Source organism: Dermochelys coriacea, chromosome 4 (assembly GCF_009764565.3).
Source record: "Dermochelys coriacea isolate rDerCor1 chromosome 4, rDerCor1.pri.v4, whole genome shotgun sequence".
NCBI classification, from domain to species: Eukaryota; Metazoa; Chordata; order Testudines; family Dermochelyidae; genus Dermochelys; species Dermochelys coriacea.
The window spans coordinates 98,957,628-98,979,287 of record NC_050071.1 but is presented as its reverse complement, the minus strand read 5'-3'; positions in this window follow the sequence as shown (position 1 = coordinate 98,979,287).

Genomic DNA, 21,660 nt, shown 5'->3' with positions numbered 1-21,660 from the left:
TTTTAGAATGTGTTGTGTGCGGGGGGGTCCCAAAAATATTCCTGCTCAGGGCCCTCAAATGGGCTAGCACCACCTCTGACTCAGGAAGTAAACTTTGTCACAACCCTGAGATACATCAATACGGAAATCTAATTTTTAAGTATAGACCAGGCCTTAGTTTCCAGTTAACAGTCTAATGGATCTTATTTAAAGCTTCTGGAAGACACAGTTCTCATGAGTAGGGCCATAAATTCATGGCCATGAAAAACACGTCATGGACCGTGAAATCTGGTCTCCCCCCATGAAATCTGGTCTTTTGAGTGCTTTTACCCTATACAATACAGATTTCATAGGGGAGACCAGCATTTCTCAAATTGGGAGTCTTGACCCAAAAGGGAATTACAGGGGGGTTGCAAGATTTTAGAGGGGTCACAGTATCACCATCTTACTTCGACGCTGACATCAGAGCTGGGCGGCCAGAGAGTAGCGGCTGTTGGCCAGGCACCCAGCTCTGAAGGCAGCGCCTTGCCAGCAGCAGCACAAAAGTAAGGGCAGCAGTACCAAAGCCCCCCCTACAATAACCTTGTGACCCCCCACCCCCAACTCCTTTTTAGGACCCCTACAATTACAACACTGTGAAATTTCAGATTTAAATAGCTGAAATCATTCAACTTATGATTTTTAAAATCCTATGACCGTGAAATTGACCAAAATGGACCATGAATTTGGTAGGGCCCTACTCATGAGACTTAGGCCAGGTCTACATTACAAGGTTTTGTTGGCATAGTTGTGTCAGTCAGGGCTTCAAAAAAAAAAAAACAAACAAAAAAAAAACCCAAAAAAACAGAAGTACAGTACCAAGCTGATGTAACCCTTCTGCCTGTCAGAGTTGGCAGCAACAAGGGCCGGGTTCAGTATCTAGGGGTTCCATTCCAATAACACAATGCAAAACCGGTTCGAGCCCCCACCCAGTGAGCTGGGACAAATATATACCACCCCCGCTGGGCGTCTCCAAGAGGCAATACTTCCCCCTCGCAAGCACATAGTCTGAGTGTAGCAAAAAGCCTTTTAATAATAGAGAGAAACAATGTGGCATTATGTCAGGGAAACACCACCAACAGGATTCATAACACAACCCATGAGCAAAAACCTATCCCAAGCAAATTGGGGTGTGTCATTTCCCTTTGGTTCTTGAGTCCAGCAACCCAAAATCACCCAAAGTCTCAAAAGTCCAATGACCCAAAAGTCTCTGTCCCTGGTCAGGGCAGCCCCAGAGTTCAAAAGTTTATCTGCAGAGTTTTACCTCCCAACCTGGGTGGAGATGGGGGGTGGGAGGGGTTAAGGGATACTTTATGTAGTCCAAAGCTGATTGCCCCACCTCTCCATGGGGCTCAGCTCTGCCAGCCGCCACCATGAGCTGCTCCAGGCATCCGACAAACTGCTCTGCTCCACCAGCCACTCTGCTCTGCTCGCCGTCCTGCAAACTGCAATGCTCTGCCAGCTGTCCCACAAACTGCTCTGCTCCACCAGCTGCTCTGCTTGCCATCCTGTAAACTGCTCTGGTCCACGAGCCGCTCTGCTCACCGTCCCGCAAACTGCTCCATCACATATCTTCAGGCTCCCCCGCTACAAAACACTCAGTGATTTCAGCCCTTAGTAAGTTTAACTCTTTTGCGATTTCAGCTTGTAGTAAGGGAACCTCAATGCTGGTACACCATTAGCCCAAAGTGAATTCAGCTCAGCAGCCTGTAACTAGACTCCTAATGGAATCAAAATTAGCTCTGATATTCCAGAGTGGAGAGAGAAGAAAGTGGAATTAGCATGCAAGACCCTCACCAGGGGGCCCATACTACCAAATATTAATACCTATCCCCAGCCTCTCTTCATTCACTGGGTTTCGGAAACCATGACCCTTGCCTAGCGAGTGCTGCTTAGTTGATGGTGAGTCCCTCCATCATAACAAAAGGCCGAGTATAGTTCCACTGTTCTTGATTCACATAATCAGGATAACAACAGTTTATTATCTGTTATTGGGGCAGAAAACTGGGGCTTCTACAGCAGCCAAAGTGACCATCTAGGCAGGGTGGGTGTGCCTATGCAAATGAGATCAGCCCCTGAAGTTCTTTTCCACAACCCACCATGACTCACCACCAGATGTCAGCATAGAGCTCATCCTGACTTGCCTACACTGACATAGCTATGCCTGCAAAGCCCTCAATGTGTAAATGCAGCTATGCTGAGAAAAGAGTGCTTTTGCCAACAAAGCTAATGTTGTTTGGGAGGTGATAATTTTATTAAGATAATGTTGAAGTGAAAAGAAAATGGTACAGAGTTTAGGCACAGAAGTTTCTGGTCATCAGGGAATAAGGTACAGATTATCAAGGGGTGCGAAGTTCAGTTTAGGAGCGGGTGGCGTAAGGAAAACAATCTGCAATCTCCCCGATTGGGGGTAAAAGTTTAACGGGTCAAAGTACAGACATTGAGATATGGGGGTATGTTGTCCATATAATGGCTATGTTTAGGTGTGGAGTATAATGAGCAGATACGATGATGAGAATGGATCTACCCTCATTTGGTGGGATTTAATGTTCAGTGAGTTTATGGTTCTAGTTCATATGGTCCAATGAAAAAAAAAAAAAAGTCTCTCAGTCCCTTTCCCATGGTTGATGCTCGATGTTGTACCGGCTCACACCTCCTGGTACTGTTGGTGGCCGGTGATGTGTTCGATGTAGATGTCCCTGGACCATCCGATTGTGTCCGAGGCCATGAGGCGCCGCATGAGCCGTGCGTACCGTCGACCGATCCCGCAGGTCCGCAGCACACGCTCATTGCAGGGGTCCCAAGCACCCAGGGCTCCAACAATCAGAGCATCCATCTGCACCTCATAGCCCTTCGCTCTCAGGATGTCGGCCAAGGGGGCATATTTTTCCAGCTTACGAGCTCGGGATTCGCGGAAGGCCGGGGTCCTGTTCTCAAAGGAGACCATGATGTCAATGAGGATGATCTGTTTCTGGTCCTCATCGGTGACTACCACGTCAGGTGACAACTGGCTGTCCATCCCGGGGATAGTGGAGTTCACAGCGACCTCCCCCAGGCATGGTGCGATGGCTTTCACCAGGCGATTCTGGATGGCATTGTGACGCAGCTGCCAGGCTCTGGAGTGGGGCTTGCAGCTGCACAGGACATGGGGCAGGGTCTCGTTGGAGTAGCCACACTTCCTGCAACGCTTGTCTTGGTTCCCATGGCAGACGGCTCCGTTGAGCGGGACGCAGTTGAGCCGGGCGCGGTAGATGAACTGCCAGTCGGCGAAATGGGTGAAGCTGTCCCCGGTGAGGAAGTGGTTGCTGGCGTCCCACTTGCTGGTTAGTTCAAAGACTTTACCCTGGTCTGGTTTACGCTTGAGGGTTTCCATGTACAACGAGTGGATGGCCGCCTTCAGGGTCCTCTCCAGCATGCCCCTGGTGCTCGGGGTGATGATGGTGTTGTTGTCGGACCTGATCTGCGGCACCAGGACTCCCAGCTCCTGGCACTCCTCGCACCACTCCCAGCAGCAGCCGATGCGCTTCCCCAGGTGACGCGGGACCACAGCAAAGTGATGTCACCACCATCCCGTCCAAATTTGCCATCCAGAGAACTGCTCAGGAATCTGGCGGTGTCTTGGTTGGAGGGGGCTCTGCCAATCCACTTCTTTGTTGTGTCATGGAGGGCATTTGCTGCGATGTTCCTTACCATGGCGTCGGGACATGTCAGCAGGCGGAAGGCGTGGGTGATCACCGCGATGTCACACAGGTCACCCATGCGGGAGACATTGGCACCGCCATACCTATGGGCGATATAGACCAGCTCATTGCTGACTCTCTAGGGAAGGAACAGCCACTTCTTCACCTGCTGCTGGACGACCTTGTCTGCCTTGTTGAGGGGTACCTTTGCCACGGTGGATCTCCTTAGGATGAAAGAGATGCGGGGGATCAGGAAGGTATTCAGGGCGTTTATCTTCTGCCACGGTGCTAGCAAGGAGGCGTCGATCTTGGCAGCATCCTATAAGATCTCCTGGATGGTGTCCTCGGGTGTCTGTCAGACACGGAAACCCGTCGGCATGCCGAGGTGCCAGTACGCCTGCCCCTCTGCCAGCGGGATGATGGGCTCGCCCTGGATCTGGAACCCTGTCGCTTGCACTGAGTCCCTTTTGCTGCCATCGATGTGGAGAGATGTGCACTTCTTTGCATTGAAGCGGAGCCCCATCCAATCGGCAGCTCGACTGGTGGCATCTTGCATACGTTGGAGGTTCTCTGGGTTGTCTGTAGTCAGGACCAGGTCATCCGCGTAAGCCAGGATGCTCACCCTCTCGCCGTGGAGGTTGAAGCCATCTGTGTCGTTGGAGATCGTTCGCAGCAACGGCTCCATGGCGAGGTTAAAGATGATGGGGCTGAGGGGACAGCCCTGCTTAACTCCGCTCTGGATCGGGATCTCGGCGGTCTCCCCTTCGACCGAGCGAATGGTTGTGCTGCATCCCTCGTACACTTCTCGGATCACATGGAGGAAGTTCTCTGGCATCCCAAACTCCTGGAGCGTGGCAAAGATGTGGTGGTGGGGCATGGACCCAAAGGCATTAGCCAGGTCGAGCGATGCTACCGTGCACTGCCTCCACGCCCTTCTGGCCATTTCGATGGTGGTTTGGAGGACAAAGTTGTGTTCATAGCAGCCCTCACAGGACATGAAGCCTTTCTGGGTGGAGCTGATGGCTCCCCCACTCACTGACCACTCCGTGATCCTCGACGCCAGGCAGCTGGCATAGAGCTTGTACATCGTGGAGCAGAGGGAGATGGGCCTCCAGTTGCTGGGGTCGTCCCGCTCACCCTTCTTGTACACCAGTACCGTTATGGCCTTCTTCCAGGAGCTGGGAGTCCGGCAGAATTGCTTGCACTGGTTGAAGAGCGTGGCAAGGACCAGGCAGCCGGGATCTCGTTTTTTCAGGAGGCTGCAGGGGATGCCGTCTTTCCCAGGAGCTGTGTTTTTTTGTTTTTGAGAGTCTGGCCATCACTTCCTTGGGCGTAAAGTCAGTTTCCAGGACACCTGTTTCATCAATATGGGGCAGGGGGCAGAGACACTCTGGGCGCTGTGCGTCATTCTGGGCGATGTGGTCAAATACATCCTTGAAGTAGCTGTAGAGATGCTCAGATGGGATCGTGCAGTAGGGCGAGGGCCCATCGAGGATCTCCCTCATGGCTTTGGAGCGGTTTGCCCAGTACAGCTTTTGGATCCTTGAAGCCACTGCTGGATTGTAGCAGCGGCTGGCGTCTCTACTTCTGGCTCCCCTGGTGGTGGTGTTGAGGTTTGGAGCAGGCGTTCTGTGGGCAGGCAGGGCATTCTCTTGATTCGAACTTCTCCTGGGAGCGGTTTCAGCAGACAGTTCTTGGGTGAGCCTGTCTACAAGGAGATCAAAGTCATCAAAGGAAGCTGTCGCTTGCAGCTCCTCGGTCCAGGCAGTCTGCCACAGAGTGGCAGCCCTCACCACCGGCTGCTGGCCCTCATGGTCCTCGACCTCGTCTGGTGCAGGCTCAAAGCCTGCATGGTCAGCCTGCCGTCTATCTTGTGGCTCAGGATTCCCATCGGTTGGGTGCTGGGGCGGGATCTCTGGCGGGATGCTGGCGTTGCTAGCAGTCGGAGAGACGCGGTCTGGCTCGGGGATTGCTTGGACAGCGCTGGTCCTTCTAGGAGTGGCTGCTGTCAGGGCGGTTGCTGCTGGAGCGGGAGATCTCCCGTAGGCAGTGTCCTGCAGAATGGACTCGGGGGCCGTGCTGGGCCATCTGGTGATGAAGGCCCTGTGCTTTGTTGTGGCTGCGGGGCTGGTTCCTCCAGTAATGTCTGGAGTTTGTAGGGCGATCTGGGGCATGGTGCTGGCTCCTCCGGTGGCTGGAGCTTGCAGGGCAGTCTGAGGCTTGGCACTGGCTCCTCTGGCTGCTGGAGCTCGTAGGGTGGTCTGAGGTGTGGCTCTGGCTCCTCCGGTGGTTGGAGTTTGCAGGGCGGTCTGAGGTGTGGCTTATGCTGGCCAAAAACCCTTCTGTTAACATAAGCTGCATCTACGTTAGGGGCTCTGCCAGCACAGCTACACTTGCAACATATTTGTAGTGCACACAGGACCTTACTCATACAGCATATTATGAAGCGTATTATCCCTAAACTAGGTGGCAAAGGTCCCCCCACTCCTTCATGTAGCAGAGCTGCACTGAATTCTATAGCAAAGTTAATTGATTACAACATTATTCAACAACCTTCATGACACTGAAATAATTTTAAAAATGCACCATGAAATGAAGTTAGATGCAAAACATACTAATGTTCTATGAAGCAGAGCAATAAAACCCCTGCAGGGATTAGGAGTTCAGTGAAGAGGAGCCTTTTTGGACTTGTTTCCAGCTAGAGGAGCAGGAAGAATACAGTACCATGAGAGGTTATAGCGCTGTCTTGAGGGGAGCAGGAGAAATTTTATAAGAGAGGTCTGTGTCTTATCCAGGGCTACTAAGTAAAGTTCTACAAGCCCATGTCCACTCCTGTGCAGCAATGGGTGGGAGCTGCTATGCATTTCTCCCAAGCCTATCTCTGGAATCCCATTCACTGTACAGGGCTAATTTTTTCACATTCAACTTCATCAAGTATACAAGTGCATCAAGTTGCAAGGAAATCTGGCCAGAGACTACTTTAAAAAAAAAAAAATCAGAAAAATAAAAGGTCTGCAACCACAACTAACTTTTGTTAATTAGGCTTCTTAATATTTCCTCTAGGTCTCAAGGACATTCTGGGTGTGATAATTATTGAGACATTTCAGAATTCAGCTGCTTGTATTTATGACCTAGTTGTAGGCATTTGAAATATCCACATCTTATGAATACATAATTTTTAAAAAAATTGATTTCACAATTTGATTGATTTGATTTGATTGATTTCACAAGTGTATTTCATTACATTAACTTGACAACACAGCACAGTGTGACAAAATGAACTACAATCTTTTTAAATATTTTTTTGAAGCAAGTAGCTCTACAGTGCATGCCAGGTCCCTAGAATTGACATCACATGCTAACTTTGAGTTTTCCCTAGTACTGATGCCCCTCCGAGAGAGGGAAAGCCAGAACCCGCTGAGATGATGCAGCAGTGAGACATTCCATTAAGACTAACCAGGTGAGGCTTAGCGTTTAGAAAAGAGCAGCAAGCACCATACCAGACACATAGAAAATGCCAGATTGTGGATGTAACAGGAAACAAAAGCTGTCATGCTCTAAAGATATGAGGGCCACACTGCAACAGACATGTTCACCTCCACAAGCAACACTGATGAACTGAATAGAAGATTTCAGCGAAGTGAAGGACATTGATCAACCTGATCCTCAGAAACTCTTCATGATAGCAAAACAAGTACATACAGAATGATAAGAATACTGAAAAGAGTTGGGCAATTTAGAGTTACAGTTCCCACAGCAACCCACTCTACATTTATTAGAGATAAAGATATATACAGATACAGTGCTATGAGGCAAATTTTGAGCCAACAAGTCTCACAACTTTATCCTTTTAATACGAGATTACTTGGCTCCTATATGGGCATGGGTTCCATGTCTTGGTCAGACTTCACTAGATGTGGGCTATCTATCATACTTACATGGTCCCTGGTATGTAGTATCTGAGCACCTCACAAGCTTTAGTGTATTTGCCCCCACCACGCCTCTGGGAGGTACTATTATCACATATTATAGAGGGGACATGAGGCACAGAGACACTAAGTGACTTGTCCAGTGTCACACATGAAGTCTATGGCAAAGCAAGGAATTGAACCCAGGCCTCCCAAAGTGCCAATCTAGCAGCCTAAACACTGGAGCATCCTTCCAATTGCGGCATTATGATCTAGGCACAACATGGAGCAGCACATTGTTTGCTCCCCTCCCATCCCTCCCGCCTTTTTTTTTTAAATTTTTGCCAGAAAAAGTTTTGGGTTGAAAAAATTTTGCACAGCTCTATAATTGACAGGCAGTGGGGAGAGGCTGCTGCAGCATAACTCTACATTAAGTCACAGTGATAGAGGGAAGCGGTGATGGCCTTTGTAGTAATGTGAAGGGGCCAGCCCTCTTGAAGGATGCTCTGACTCTCTGTGGATGTCTTGAGATCCATTAAGTTTTCCTGAGGATTTCAGGACATCCATCCATTTGGAAGGGAAACTCCATCCCTGCTCTCACACCCCATCTGTAGACTCAAATTCTCTGTTCTCCCTGATAATGTTAGGTCAGGAATGTTGCAAGTTGAAACTCTGTTCTCCCATGACATTTGGGCCTGATCCAGCTCCCTAGGAAAGCAATAGGAATTTTACACAAAATATGCAAAGCACACTGCACAGAGTTGTGATGTGTTCCTTTTGTGTTATGCATTTTGTTCAAGTACATGTAATTGAATTTTGTTTTCTAATTTGCACTGTATTTGCCTCCCCCTACAACCTAAAAATCATGCTCCTTTCCCCTGAAACATAATTGTTTTATGTACTTGTCTCCCCCAAGACAAAAAATTCTTCATTTAAAAAAATTAAGGTTGAAAGGTGAACACTCACGCTGGTGTGAATCTTAATTAACATCATTGACTTCAAAGGTCTACACTGATTGCAACAAAACAGATTTGGGCCTCCTGTGTAGCTGCGTGGTCCGGACCTTCATGCCCATGTGTGCTATATTAATGTTTTTGGGTGACAGTGTATTAGCTAGTCTTCATAAAATAGGTGGCTGACAAATTATAACCCCTCCTGTGATTGTGGGAAATGATTATTCATATTGGGTTATTAATAGGTCTTCCGTCTTCTAGAATCAAAGTATATTCTGTCAGAACACAAAAGGTACCCCTCACTGTTAATTTCTAAATCAAACACTAAAGGGATTATCTCCACCAAGACATTAGAGCAGAGGTGGGCACACTACAGCCTGCTGGCCACATCCGGCCCATAGAACTGTCCTGCCCGGCCCCTGAGCTCCCGGCCGGGGAGGCTAGTCCCTCTCCCACGCAGCCTTAGAATGCTGCACCGCCAGTGCTCTGGCCCGCTGCTCCTGCCAGGCAGTGTGGTGGGCTCCGGCATGGTAAGGGAGCAGGGGGTCCTGGGGGGCAGTCAGTGGTTGGACGGGACGGAGGTTGGAGGGGTGTCAGGGAACGGGAAACTGGAGGGGCTGGATAGGTGTGGGAGTTCCGGAGGGCCTTTTAGGGGCTGGGGGTGTGGATAGGGGTCGGGGCAGTCAGGGGACAGGGAGAAGGGGTGATTGGATAGGGGGTAGGGTTCCAGGGGGCAGTTTGGGGCAGGGGGTCCCGAGAATGGGCGATCAGGGGACGGGAAGTGGGAGGGGGCAGAGGCCAAGCTGTTTGGGGAGACAGCCTTCCCTACCCAGCCCTCCATACAGCTTTGCACCCCGATGTGGCCCTTGGGCCAAAAGGTTAGCCTCAGAGATTACCTCTAATCTCTGGGTGGGCAGGGGTGGGCAAACACAGACACACTGGATTCAACTCTGATATGATCAAAGGATCCCTTTGTAGGGGGTGCACACGTTAATATAGTTTTTCTTCTCCAAACATCAGGCCTGATTCTCCACTGCCTAGTACCTTTTGTAGTCATTTACATCTCTAAAAAGTGAGTACAAAGCAGATGTAAAGTGCTCTCATTCTACATTTCTTGTATCTTACTCCCAGATTCTACTAATTTTGCACTGATATAAATGACTATAAAATGTGCAAGGCAATGGAAAAGAAGGCCCAGATTTTGGTAGAGGGTGAAACAGGGTATTGATGTGTATGTATTTGGACATCAAGGACTTGATGTCAGTTTACAGCAGCGGAGACTCTGGCCTCCACTAGATCTCCAGAGGATATGACTCATCCTACTACCAAAAAAGTCATTGTATTTTGAAACAGAACATTGAATTAGGTAGCTGTGATGTTCCCCTCTGGCATTACCTGGACTGGTGATCTGCTGGGTCACTTCAATCCTCGACTCTGTTCACACACAGCCTCTGGCATGTAAGCTGCTCCCAGCTACCTGCAACCAAATGACACTAGCCAATATTTCCGGTCCCAGACACAACTGTAGGAACCTCCATCTTGCAGCGTCCAGTTATGCCCACTGCAAGCTTATATGAGTTCATCAATTTAACAAAGAAATTGATATGTACCAGGCTTGTTATCCCAAGGGGAGTCTCTGACACACTTCAAACCAAACACACTGCTTCAGGTCGAACAAACAAATTTATTAACTATGAAAGTGATTATAAGTCAAAGCATAACATGACAGATTTGGTCAAATGAAATAAAAGCAAAACGCATTCTAAGCTGATCTTAACACTTCCAATGCCCTTGCAAACTTAGATTTTTCTCACTACAGGCTGGCTGGCTGCCCTTCAGCCAGGCTCTCCCCTTTGATCAGCGCTTCAGTCGCTTGGTGGTGATGTCTGTAGACAGAGGTGGAAGAGAGAGGAAGAGCATGGCAAAAGTCTCTCCCTTTTATCGTGTTCTTTCTTCCCTCTTGACTTTGCGCCCCCCTTCAGAGTCAGGTAAGCATTACGTCATCGCAGTCCAAAACTGACCAAAGGAGGGGGGGTGACTCACTCAAGAGTCCAACAGATCCTTTGTTCCTGCCTAGGTCAGTGTCCTTTGTTCCTGTGAGGCTGGGCTCGGTTTGTCTCATACATGCCCTGATGAGGTGTGACATGCCCTGATGAAGTGTGAACTGTGCCTCTGCTCTTGTAGAGTTTTTGCCTGGGCGTGCTTTAAGCCACAAAGACACATTCTCAGCCTCATAACGATATACATGAAATTACAACCTATAACATTATATAACAATGCTAAATACACCATGAGCCTCCCAAACATGACAAATTTTGCATTAGGGCCCATCTACATTGGCAAAGTTACAGTGCCAGCAGTTACAGCGCTGGTCAGAGAGCGCAGAAGGAAAACCGCTGTTGTGTGTTCACACTGACAGCTGCCTGTGCAATAGCATGTTCACACTTGCGACACTTGCAGCGCTATTCAGAGTGGTGCACTCTGGGCAGCTATCCCACAGAGCACCTCTTTCTCTTTTGCCACTAAGACTTGTGGGAAGGCAGAAGGTGTCATGAGGCATCCTGGGTCCAGTCCCAATGCTCTGTGATGCATTGCTTCGCATCCCAGCAATCCCTGTGCTTCCGTCCACATTTGGGGCCATCTTTCAACAATTTGTGCACTTCACGCCCTGCTTCTTTTGGGCTGCAGGAAACAATCCCAAACTGCTGACCAGTATGTTGCTCGCTCTGACCAACAAGTCACAAGTAGTGGAGTTATTCCTTAAACTACAAAGCCAAGAGGAGTGCGACATTGATCTCACCACGAAATTGCTTGTGGCATTCACAGAGGTGCTGACCACAGTGGAACGCTGCTTTGGGGCTCGGGAAATAAGCCCTGAGTGGTGGGATCACATTGTGATGCACATCTGGAATGATGAGCAGTGGCTGCAGAACTTTTGCATGAGGAAAGCCACATTCATGGTACTGTGTGATGACCCCAGCTGGATGCTCCTGGACATGGCTTTGACCCTGCTCCTGGCTGGAGTCCCACTCCTGGCCCCCAGCTCCAGCGGGAGTGCATGACCATACATCCTGTTTTCGTGCTGACATCCTGACTTTTTTTTTTTGGCAAAACCGGGCGTTTGTCCAGTTTGCTCTTGCCAACTGCTGATCAGTTGGCAAGAGCATATGGGACAAATGCCCAGTTTTGCCAAAAAGGGGCTCGGGGGGGGGGGGGGGGGGTGAGCAGCATGGCTTGGGTCAGCTCTGGGTGGGGAAGGAGCGGGGCATGGGTAAGTGGCTTGGGCCAGCTCCATGCTGGGGAGGAGGGGACCCTCGGCCCAGCTCTGTGCCACACCAGGGGACGGGGAGGGGGACAATAAGATCATCCTACTACAGGCTCCATCTTCTGACCAGGCAGGACCTCAGGGGGAAGAGGAGCAGGGCAAAGGGGCGGGGGGAGAGAGGAAGAGCAGGAGGTGGGGCCAGAGATCTGGCACACCTGCAGAGCCCCCAAATTGGCCAGGCCCCCGGGCACGAGCCCCGTCGGCCCATACAGTAACCTGCCACTGCCTGCAAGCTCCATGGAAAACTTTTTAAAACACCATAATAGAGGCTCAAATTGAATGTATACCCCAAATTAAAAAAGAAGGAATTAATGTATTTAGTCCTCTTAATTAATAAAATGCCACTATGCCTAAACAGAGTAAAAGAGGCAGTTGGAGGCAAAAAGACATCCCTTAAAATTGGAAGTCAAATCCGACTGAGGAAAATAGAAAGGAACAAATTCTGGCAAGTCATATGTAAAGTAAAATTAGGCAGGCCAAAAAAGAATTTGAAAAGCAACCAGCAAGAGACACAAAAAAAAAAAAAAAATCTCAGGAACTCTCCCAGATTGAGGTGCTGGAACAAATCAATAAATTAAAGAGCAATAAGTCACCAGGATCAGATTATATTTACTCAAGAGTTCTGCAATTTCATATCCGAGTCCTTCAAAAACTACTAACTGTGGTATGTAACCTATCACTTAAAATCAGCCTCTGTATCAGATGACTGGAGCATAGCTAATGTCACACCAATTTTTAAATAAGGCTCTAGAGGTGATCCTGGGAATTAGAGGCCAATAAGTCTCACTTTAGTACCAGGCACATTAGCTGAAACCATAGTAAAGAACAGAATCATCAGACACATAGATGAATAGGATTTGTTAGGGAAAGTCAACATCTTTTGTAAAAGGAAATCATTATTAGAATTCTTTAAGCGGTGGGGTATAACAGGGTCACCACCCGCCTCTCATGCATGCCCCCTTTTGGTGAGGTGTGAGCCTGCTTTTGATTTTACATTAAGGTGACACCTGCCTCTCATAAGGACACCTCTCCCCCAGCCACTAGTTCTCTCAGCTGGTCTTGAGCAACTCAGCTCTCCAGCTGAGCCACATACGCTGTCTCCCCTTCCAGGGTATACACTCAAAGTCCTTTCTCGGCCCTGATATGGGGCCATAGCTCTAAGGCTTCTTCCCTGAGGCACTGCCTTCTTCAGTCACCCAGCCAAGGCCCATCTCAGTCGCCTCAGCTGGTGTCCTTTTCAGCAGCCCTCCCTGGGCTCAATAACCTAGGGTGATCAGATGTCCAGATTTTATAGGGAAAGTCCTGATTTTGGGGGCTTTGTCTTATATAGGCACCTACTACCCCCCCTGATTTTTTACACTTGCTATCTGGTCATCCTACTGTAACCAGACCAGCAGGACCCATCTCGGTACCCTCACCTGGTCTGGCCAGGTCCTGGGCTCAGTCCCCTGGGCTCAGCCTGCCCACACTGACCTTTTCATGGTCCTGCTGCTACTCTATCCAGCCAGCCGGCACCTGGTCTTTGGCAGCCTACCCTGGGCTCAGCTCTGCCTGGTGAGCTCTCTACAGTGAGCTGTCTGTGGCCTGCTGATCATCTAGCCAGCCAGGCACCTGATCCTCACTCATCAAGCTCCACAGAGCAACTAAAGGTTCTGCTCGGCTGCTTGCTTTATCTAGCTCTTCTGGCCCCTTATTGGTCACTCCAGCAGCTCCTCTGATTGGCAGCTCTTCTGCAGCCACTTTAGGCGGCCTGGAGGACTTCTCTCTGCTCTATTCTGGGACAGGGTGATGCAGGGCCACAAGACCTCTAGCAAGGGGTCTCCAGACCTAGTCCACCCTGACACACGGAAGATCAACAAACATGTGGACAAGCGTGATCCAATGGATATAGTGTACTTGGACTTTCAGAAAGCCTTTTTCAAGGTCTCTCATCAAAGGCTCTTAAGCAAAGTAAACTGTGATGGAATAAAAGAGAAGGTCCTCTCGTGGATAAGTAACTGGTTAAATATAGGAAACAAAGGGTAGGAATAAAGGGTTAGTTTTCACAGTGGAGAGAGGTAGATAGCTGGGTGCTCCAAGGAGCTGTATTGGGACCAGTGCTATTCAACATATTCATAAATGATCGGGAAAAAGGGTTAAACAGTGAGGTGGCAAAGTTTGCAGATGATACAAGATAGTTAAGCCCAAAGCAGATTGTGAAGAATTACAGGGATCTCACAAAAAAGGGCAACTGGGCAACAAAATGGCAGATGAAATTCAACGTTGATAAATGCAAAGTAATTCACATTGGAAAAAATCCCAACTATACATACACAGTGATGATGTCTACGTTATCTGTTACCACTCAAGAAATATCTTGGCACAAGTGTGGCTAGTTGTCTGAAAATATCTGTTCAATGAGCAGCAGCAGTAAAAAAAAAAGCTACCATTGTTTGGAACCATAAGGAAAGGGATAGATAATAAAATAGAAAATATAATTCTACTGTATAAATCCATGGTATGCCCACCTTCAATAATGTGTGCAGTTCTGGTCACCCCATCTCAAACAGAGATACATTAGAACTGGAAAAAGTTCACAGAAGAGCAACAAAAATGATTAGGGGTATGGAACAGCTTCTATATGAGGAGAGATTAAAAAGACTGGAACTGTTCAGCTTGGAAAAGCAACTATGGGGAATAAGATACAAGTCTATAAAATCATGAATCGTGTGGAGAAGTAAATAAGGACGTGTTATTTACCCCTTCACATAACACAAGAATCAGGGGTCACCAAATGAAATTAATAGGCAGCAGGTTCAAAACAAAACAAAAGGAAGTACCATGCTTCTTCATACAAAGCCTAGTCAACCTGTGGAACTCATTGCCAGGGGATGTTGTGAAGGTCAAAAGTAAAACTAGGTTAAAAAAAGTTAGTTAAGTTCATGGAGGCTAGGTCCATCAATGGTTGTTAGCCAAGACGGTCAGGGATGCAACCTTGTGCTCTGGGTGTCCCTAAATCCCTGACTCTCAGAAGCTTGGACTGGATGACGAGGGATGGATCATTGAAAAAATCATTACCTCTGAAACATCTGGCAATGGCCACTATCAGAAGACAGGATACTGGGCTAGATGGACTACAGGTCTGACCCAATATGGCCATTCTTATGTCACATATCTAGATGTAGTGATCTCTCAAGTAACTAGGACCCAAAGAATTTAGGGTTTCATAGATCCCAATCAACATTAACTTCCTTCAGAAACCATTCAACAACTAGTGCAGAACATGTATAATTGTGAAATATTCTTTAAGCATAAAGCACAATTTAGTAAGCAGGCAGCCACATCGTACACTTCAGTTTCTGGGTGGTTCCAAGGTGAAACCTCTACTACAGAAGTAGTTTAATATCTGCAAGAATAACTCTAGCAGGCTGTGCATCAGCAATTAAAAGTTCTACTCTTCTTGCCAGGAGCAACGGAAAAAGAGGAGTCTGGATCTACAGAAAAAATTGGAGAGCTAAAACAAACTCCACATTGAAATTCTACATAACGAACAGCAAGCTCACTCCAACAACAGACTGAGTGAGGGCTGATATCCTCTCCCACATTTATCCTGTTGCTCCCCCCAATGTAACACTAGTCACTTTTCTAACCCAAACAAACATGGAGAAGTGACATCCCCCCTTATGCACATATAGACCTTTACAATTCAGTCTGAGTAATTTCTTTGTATCTTTGCAAAATTTTTGTGAAAATGGATCATGTTGCCTGTGCAAACATTATTATTTTCACCAGCAGAAGTGGCAACAGGTTATACTGATTACATACCTCTCCAGAGGAAAAATATCATGAGAGGGCCCTACCAAATTCACAGTCAATTTTGTTCAATTTCACTATTGCAGGATTTTAAAAATAGTAAATTTCACAGTTTCAGATACTTAAATCTGAAATTTCATGGGGTTATAACTGTGGGAGTCTCAACCGACAGGGTTTTTTTTGGGGGGGTGGTGTCACAAGGCTATTGTAGAGGGGTCATGGTATTGCCACCCTTACTTCTGTGCTGTTGCTGGCGGCTGAGCTGCCTTCAGAGCTCATCCCATCCCAACCCTGTACCCCTTACAGCACTCTCCCACCCATCCTCTCCACCTCCCAGAGTTGCCACCCCATGTCCCTTACCCCCCAAGTCCCATTCACCTCTATTCACTGCTGCTGCACTCCCATTATGTCCCTATACACCCCACGCCGCCCTCACATCCTCATGCACCTGTAGCCTTCTGCCTCCCCTTGCATCCCCATCTACCCCCCATCCTCCCTCCTCTCTCCTTCACTGCCCCCCCTCACCCCCACCCTGCTCTTGTCCTTGCCCTCTTTCCCTCCCCATCCTCTCTCCTCCAACCCCCCGCCCCCAGCCAGCCCAAGGACCCTTTAACCCATGAGTGCCAGGGTGCTGGGCCTGGAGCTGAGGAGGGGCAGGGCTGGGGGTGCCCTGGCCAAGGGATCCTACCATACGACAGGGTCCAGCTGCTCGTCCTGGCTGAACTATTGAGGGATGGGACTTCCTCTTCCCCTGTAGGGGCCACTCCTAAGGGATGACCACTCATACCCACTTCCAGGAACCTCCCCTGGCTGTAGGAAGCTCTGCAACTGCTGATTGGGAGCCCAGCTCTGAAAACAACACCACTGCCAGCAGCAATGCAGAAATAAGGATGGTATGGTATGCTATTGCCACCTTTACTTCTGCACTGCTGCTGGCTGCAGCACTGCTTTCAGAGCTGGGCAGCCAGTCAGCGTCCACCACTCTCCAGCCACCCAGCTCTGAAAGCAGCATAGAAATAAAGGTAGCAATGCAACCCCGACAATAGCCTTGTGATCCCTCACAGGTCCCCTTTTGGATTGGGACCCCTAGTATGAGAAATTCTGGTCTTCCCCCATGAAATCTGTATAGTATAGGTTAAGAGTAGACAAAAGACCAGATTTCATGGGGGGAGACCAGATTTCATGGTCCGTGATGCATTTTGCCTCGGCCTTGAATTTGGTAAGGCCCTAATCATGACGCTTAAGCAGGAATAAGGAAGCTCAAGATAAGATGGGGGTGTAGTTCTGCTGTGGGTTGTTTCACAGAGTGTGTGCCCCTCTGCTGCCTCCCACCCTTCTCTGTATTATGGCTCAGTAGCAGCTCTATAGCTAGGTTGAGCCTTGTTTTCTGTTAAAGATGGACTGTTCTAGGTGCTCTAAAATTCACATTTACTTGAATGGTCTTGAAATTCACTCTGCTTCATGGGAGTGCAGGGTAGTTATAAAAAGCTGTTTCTTATCGTAAAGAATGTACTCCAGGAAGAAAAACTTGCTAAGGCCCGTCTTGAAATTAGCTCTGTGCAGATGGACACCTGACTTCTCTGGGGCTCTGCACAGACCCAGGGGCCTTCCTAGAGCCCTATGGAAATCACTGGTCTGCCCACATACAGTAACTCCCCAACTAACGTCCTCTCACTTAACATTGTTTCGATCTTATGTCCCTGCTCCATTACAGAACGTGTTCGTTTAAAGTTGTGCAACGCTCCGCTATAACATTGTTTTGCCACCTGCTTTGTCCACGGCTGTCAGCCCCCCATCAGCTCCTCTATGCCCCTCCTCAGCACCTCCCGCCTGCTGGCAGACCCCGTGGATCAGCACCTTCCCACTGCTCCCCCTGCCTCCTGCCCGTGGCAATCAGCTGGTTTGCGGCGTTCAGGAGGCAGAAGGGAGGGGGGAGGAGCGAGGAGGAGGTGGAGGGGGGGAGAAGAGGCGGGTTAAGGGTGGGAATTTGGGGGAAGGGTGGAGTGGGCGGGCTGAGGGTTGAGCCCTCCACCCCGGCAAAGTTGGTGTCTGTGCTTGCAAGCCAGCAAGAGGAGCAGGACAATCCACCCTCTTCTACTCTCTGACTCCACCACCTCAACCAAACTTCATACTCAGCAATGATGACTGTAGTATTAAATTGCTTATTTAAAATTGTTTAAAATGTATATAATGCCTTTTGTCTGGCCAAAAAAATTTCCCTGGAACCTAACCCCCGCTATTTACATTAATTCTTATGGGGAAATTGGATTCACTGAACATCGTTTCGCTTAAAGTCTCATTTTTCAGGAACATAATTACAACGTTAAGTGAGGAGTTACTGTAGAGCTCATGGCAGGATCAGGACCTAAACATACATTGGTTACAATAAGAAAAACAGTTGTATATACCTACCCTGCTCTCCCATGAGGCACAGCAAATTCCAAGACAATCCAAGTAAGTGACATTCAATCCTAACTATAGCAGACCTGGCACTAAGTTGGAACAGAGCATTGTCCCATAGCAAACAAATGTCTACTTTCTCCTTGCCAAGTTGCTGTTCTTATAGGGCCCGATTTTCAGAAGTGCTGATCACTTTTTGACTTTAATTGAACGAAGAGTCTGACTGGGCCTTCATTCCCTGCTCCATTTATTTATTTGTTTATTTATTTATTGTACCAGCAAGATAAGGTCTAAACAGGGAATCAACTTCCTGCTTGCTGGAAATTGCTACATCCTCTGTAGCCTTTCACACTTCTCTCAAAAAAAAAAACCATAGAAGAAATAGAAGAGGTGCAAAGATTGGTAATAAATATTAGAAGTATGTTGTGGGAGGTGGGGCTCTTCTATGTGAGAAATTAAAGACATGAACAAAGGAAGCCACAGGAAATTAAATGGCAACAAATATAAAACTGATAAAAGGAAATATTTCTTTGAGGTCCATAGACTTATAAAATTATGCATTGTCAGAGTATATCATGAAGGCAAATTGTTTGGTAAGATCTAGAAGAGGTTCAGACATACCCAGTGCATGCATAAAGGCAGAAGCAGCGGTTAAACTACTGTATCTATGATAGTAACGATAATGCCACAAATCCTCGTGCTTCAGGGCATAAACTAGTCACTGATTACAGTCAGGAAGAAAGTTAACCCATCACTTCACTTGCACAATTGTTTATTTTCATTATACAATGTTTTTACCTTCCTCTGAAGCATTTGATGGCATTATAGTGACAGGATCGTGGGCTAGATAGATCAGGTCCAGAATGGCATTTTGCATGTTCCAGAAGAAGATAATTTGTTTATTAAAAAAGACATTGTGAGAGTGGCTTTGTGCCTCTCTCCCTGCCAGACTGACAAGATTTTTTGGTGTAATCAATCTATTCCTGGGTATGTTTTTGAAGAGATGGATCTCCACCATCTGGAAATGCTAATGACTCACTAACTTGTTCATATCTTTTTGGTTTACTGATACAAGATATCAATCCTAAATTGAAATCATTGGAGTTAGACCAGGGATGACTTTGTCCCAAGTTTCTTGAGATAAATATATTTTTCTACTCGATATTTTGCTACAATTCAGTTTTGTTGTGGAGACATCATTTTCCTGTGAAGGAAGATCTGTTTCTCCTTCATGTAGGGTGACCAGGTGTCCAGTTTTGGACTGGAACACCTGGTCCAAAAGGGATCCTGGTGGCTCTGGTCAGCACCGCTGAGCCGTTGAATGTCCACTTTCTGCGGCTCAGCAGTGGGGCTGGCAGGCTCCCCGATAGCCGCCACGCTGCGGACTGTGTGGTTCCTGGGTTAGAAAGCAGCCACCATGTCCGGCTACTAGCCTTAGGAGCTGCCGGGGTGGGGTGTGTGTGTCTGTGTGCTGCCACGCATCCTGCCCTCAGGCGCAGCTCCCATTAGCTGGGTGAGGACAGGAGAGGAACTAGCGCCACTTGAGCGCTCAGCAGGTGGCTGTTGAGGGGTTGCGTGGTATGCGCCTCTCCCACTGTTGCCCAGCTCTCTTCTCCTTGAGTGGCTGGGCTCAAGCTGCGGCACGTGCCCTGTGGTGAACCATGGTCTGTTGCCCCATTGCCAGCACACAGGAGTTGGAGGTATATGTATCCCCATCTTAGAGTGCTGGGAATGGGAGCTGCACCCCCATGCCCCTCACTGCATCCCTCGCCCCTCCTGCACCCCCATCCCCCTCATTGCATCCCTCCCCTCCCCGTCCCGTCCTGTTCCCCACACCTACCCATCCCAGCCCTGTACCGCTTACAGCACTCTCCCACCATTCCTCTCCACCTCCCAGAGCTGCCACCCCCATGTCCCTCACCCCCCTCTCCCCTGCTCCCAATTCACCTCCACCCACTGTTGGACTCCCATTATGTCCCTATACACACCTGTGCCCCCCACATACTGATGCACCTGTAGCCTTCTGCATCCCCATCCACCCCATATATCCCCTCATCTTTTCCCCTACAATCCACCCTCCTCCTTCCCCAGCTGGGTGATTTAGGCAGCCCCTGGAAAAGTGTATGAAAAAGTGTCTCTGTGTAGGTAAGTGTGTGCATGCATTGTATGTGTATAAGAGACTGTGTTTTTGTGTAGGGAGGTGCGTGTATTGCTGCATGTGTGTATACCTGTGCGAATAAAATTTGCAGCCTAACTCTTTGACTTTTATTCCTTTTGCTGGCTTGTGCACCAAAAAATTGATGACATAAAATATGTGTGTATTTTTAAAAGAGAAGGGAACTCTAAAAGAAATGTATTATTTCTTAAAAAGTGAATGTTGTTGACCAGTAATTGCAGATGAGCCAATGTATCATACATTTCTCCCCACCTTTGTCTAACTACATTATAAACTCTTTGTTGCAGACTCTCTTTTTATGTGTATGTCCAGCACCTACCACCCTGGAGCCCTGATCTTAGTTGGGGTCTCTAGGCACTAAACAACAATTGTAATAATAAATAATGTGGAAGTTTATGTGTTAGTGAATGTTAGATGTGTACACATGAATAAACATGTGTATCTGCATGTAGGTGTCATTTCTGTGGTTGTGCTCTATGGATTTGTATTTGGGCTTCGGGAGTGGGCCTTTAATGGACCCATTGCAGCTGTGATAATGTGGGATCCTAATTCCACACATAAAATTACAATAACTTTAGTGAACAAAAAACACTGGTTATGAAAAATGGGAAGAGGGGAGGGAAAGAATCATGAAAATCTTTGTGAAATTTCATTTTTTTTTAAATTACCCTTTTTGACTATTTCGCTGCCAGTCCTGTAAAAAATAAAACCTGAACTTAGCACAATACATCTGTCAAAACAATAAATATGCCTGTTTGGGCCTCACAGTGAAAATGAGCATGTGAGCAAGGGTTGGGAAGAACAAGTGACGGAGGGAGGGGGAATGGAGTGAGCAGGGGCAGGGCCTTGGGAAGGGGTCAGGCAGGGGTGGGGCCTCAAGGAAGGGGCGGGCAGCGGGAAGGGCAAGGATATTCAGTTTTCTGGAATTAGAAAGTTAGCAGCCCTACCTTCATAAAGTGGTCTCACTCATCTTGGTCTCACTCACTTACAGCAAAGTTCCTTGAGCAGTATTTGAACTCTGGCTATAAAAATCTTATGATCTTCTGTCCTCTTTTTCCCAATTGTGATTTTTTTTGAAGTATCTACCTTCCATGGAGGTAAAATTGCAGCAAATAAGTCTTAGATTCCAAGGCCAGAAGGGACCATTGTGATAATTTACTCTGCCCTCCTGTATAACACAGGCCTCAGAACTTCTCCAGAATAATTCCTAGAGCAGATCTTTTAGAAAAACATCCAAATCTTGATTTTGGAACGGTCAATGATGGAGAATCCACCATGACCCTTGGTAAATCGTTCCAAGGATTAGTTACCCTCATTGTTAAAAATAGATGCCTTATTTCCAGTCCGAATGTGTCTAGCTTCAGCTTCTAGCCATTGGATTGTGTTAAACCTTTCTCTGTTAGACTGA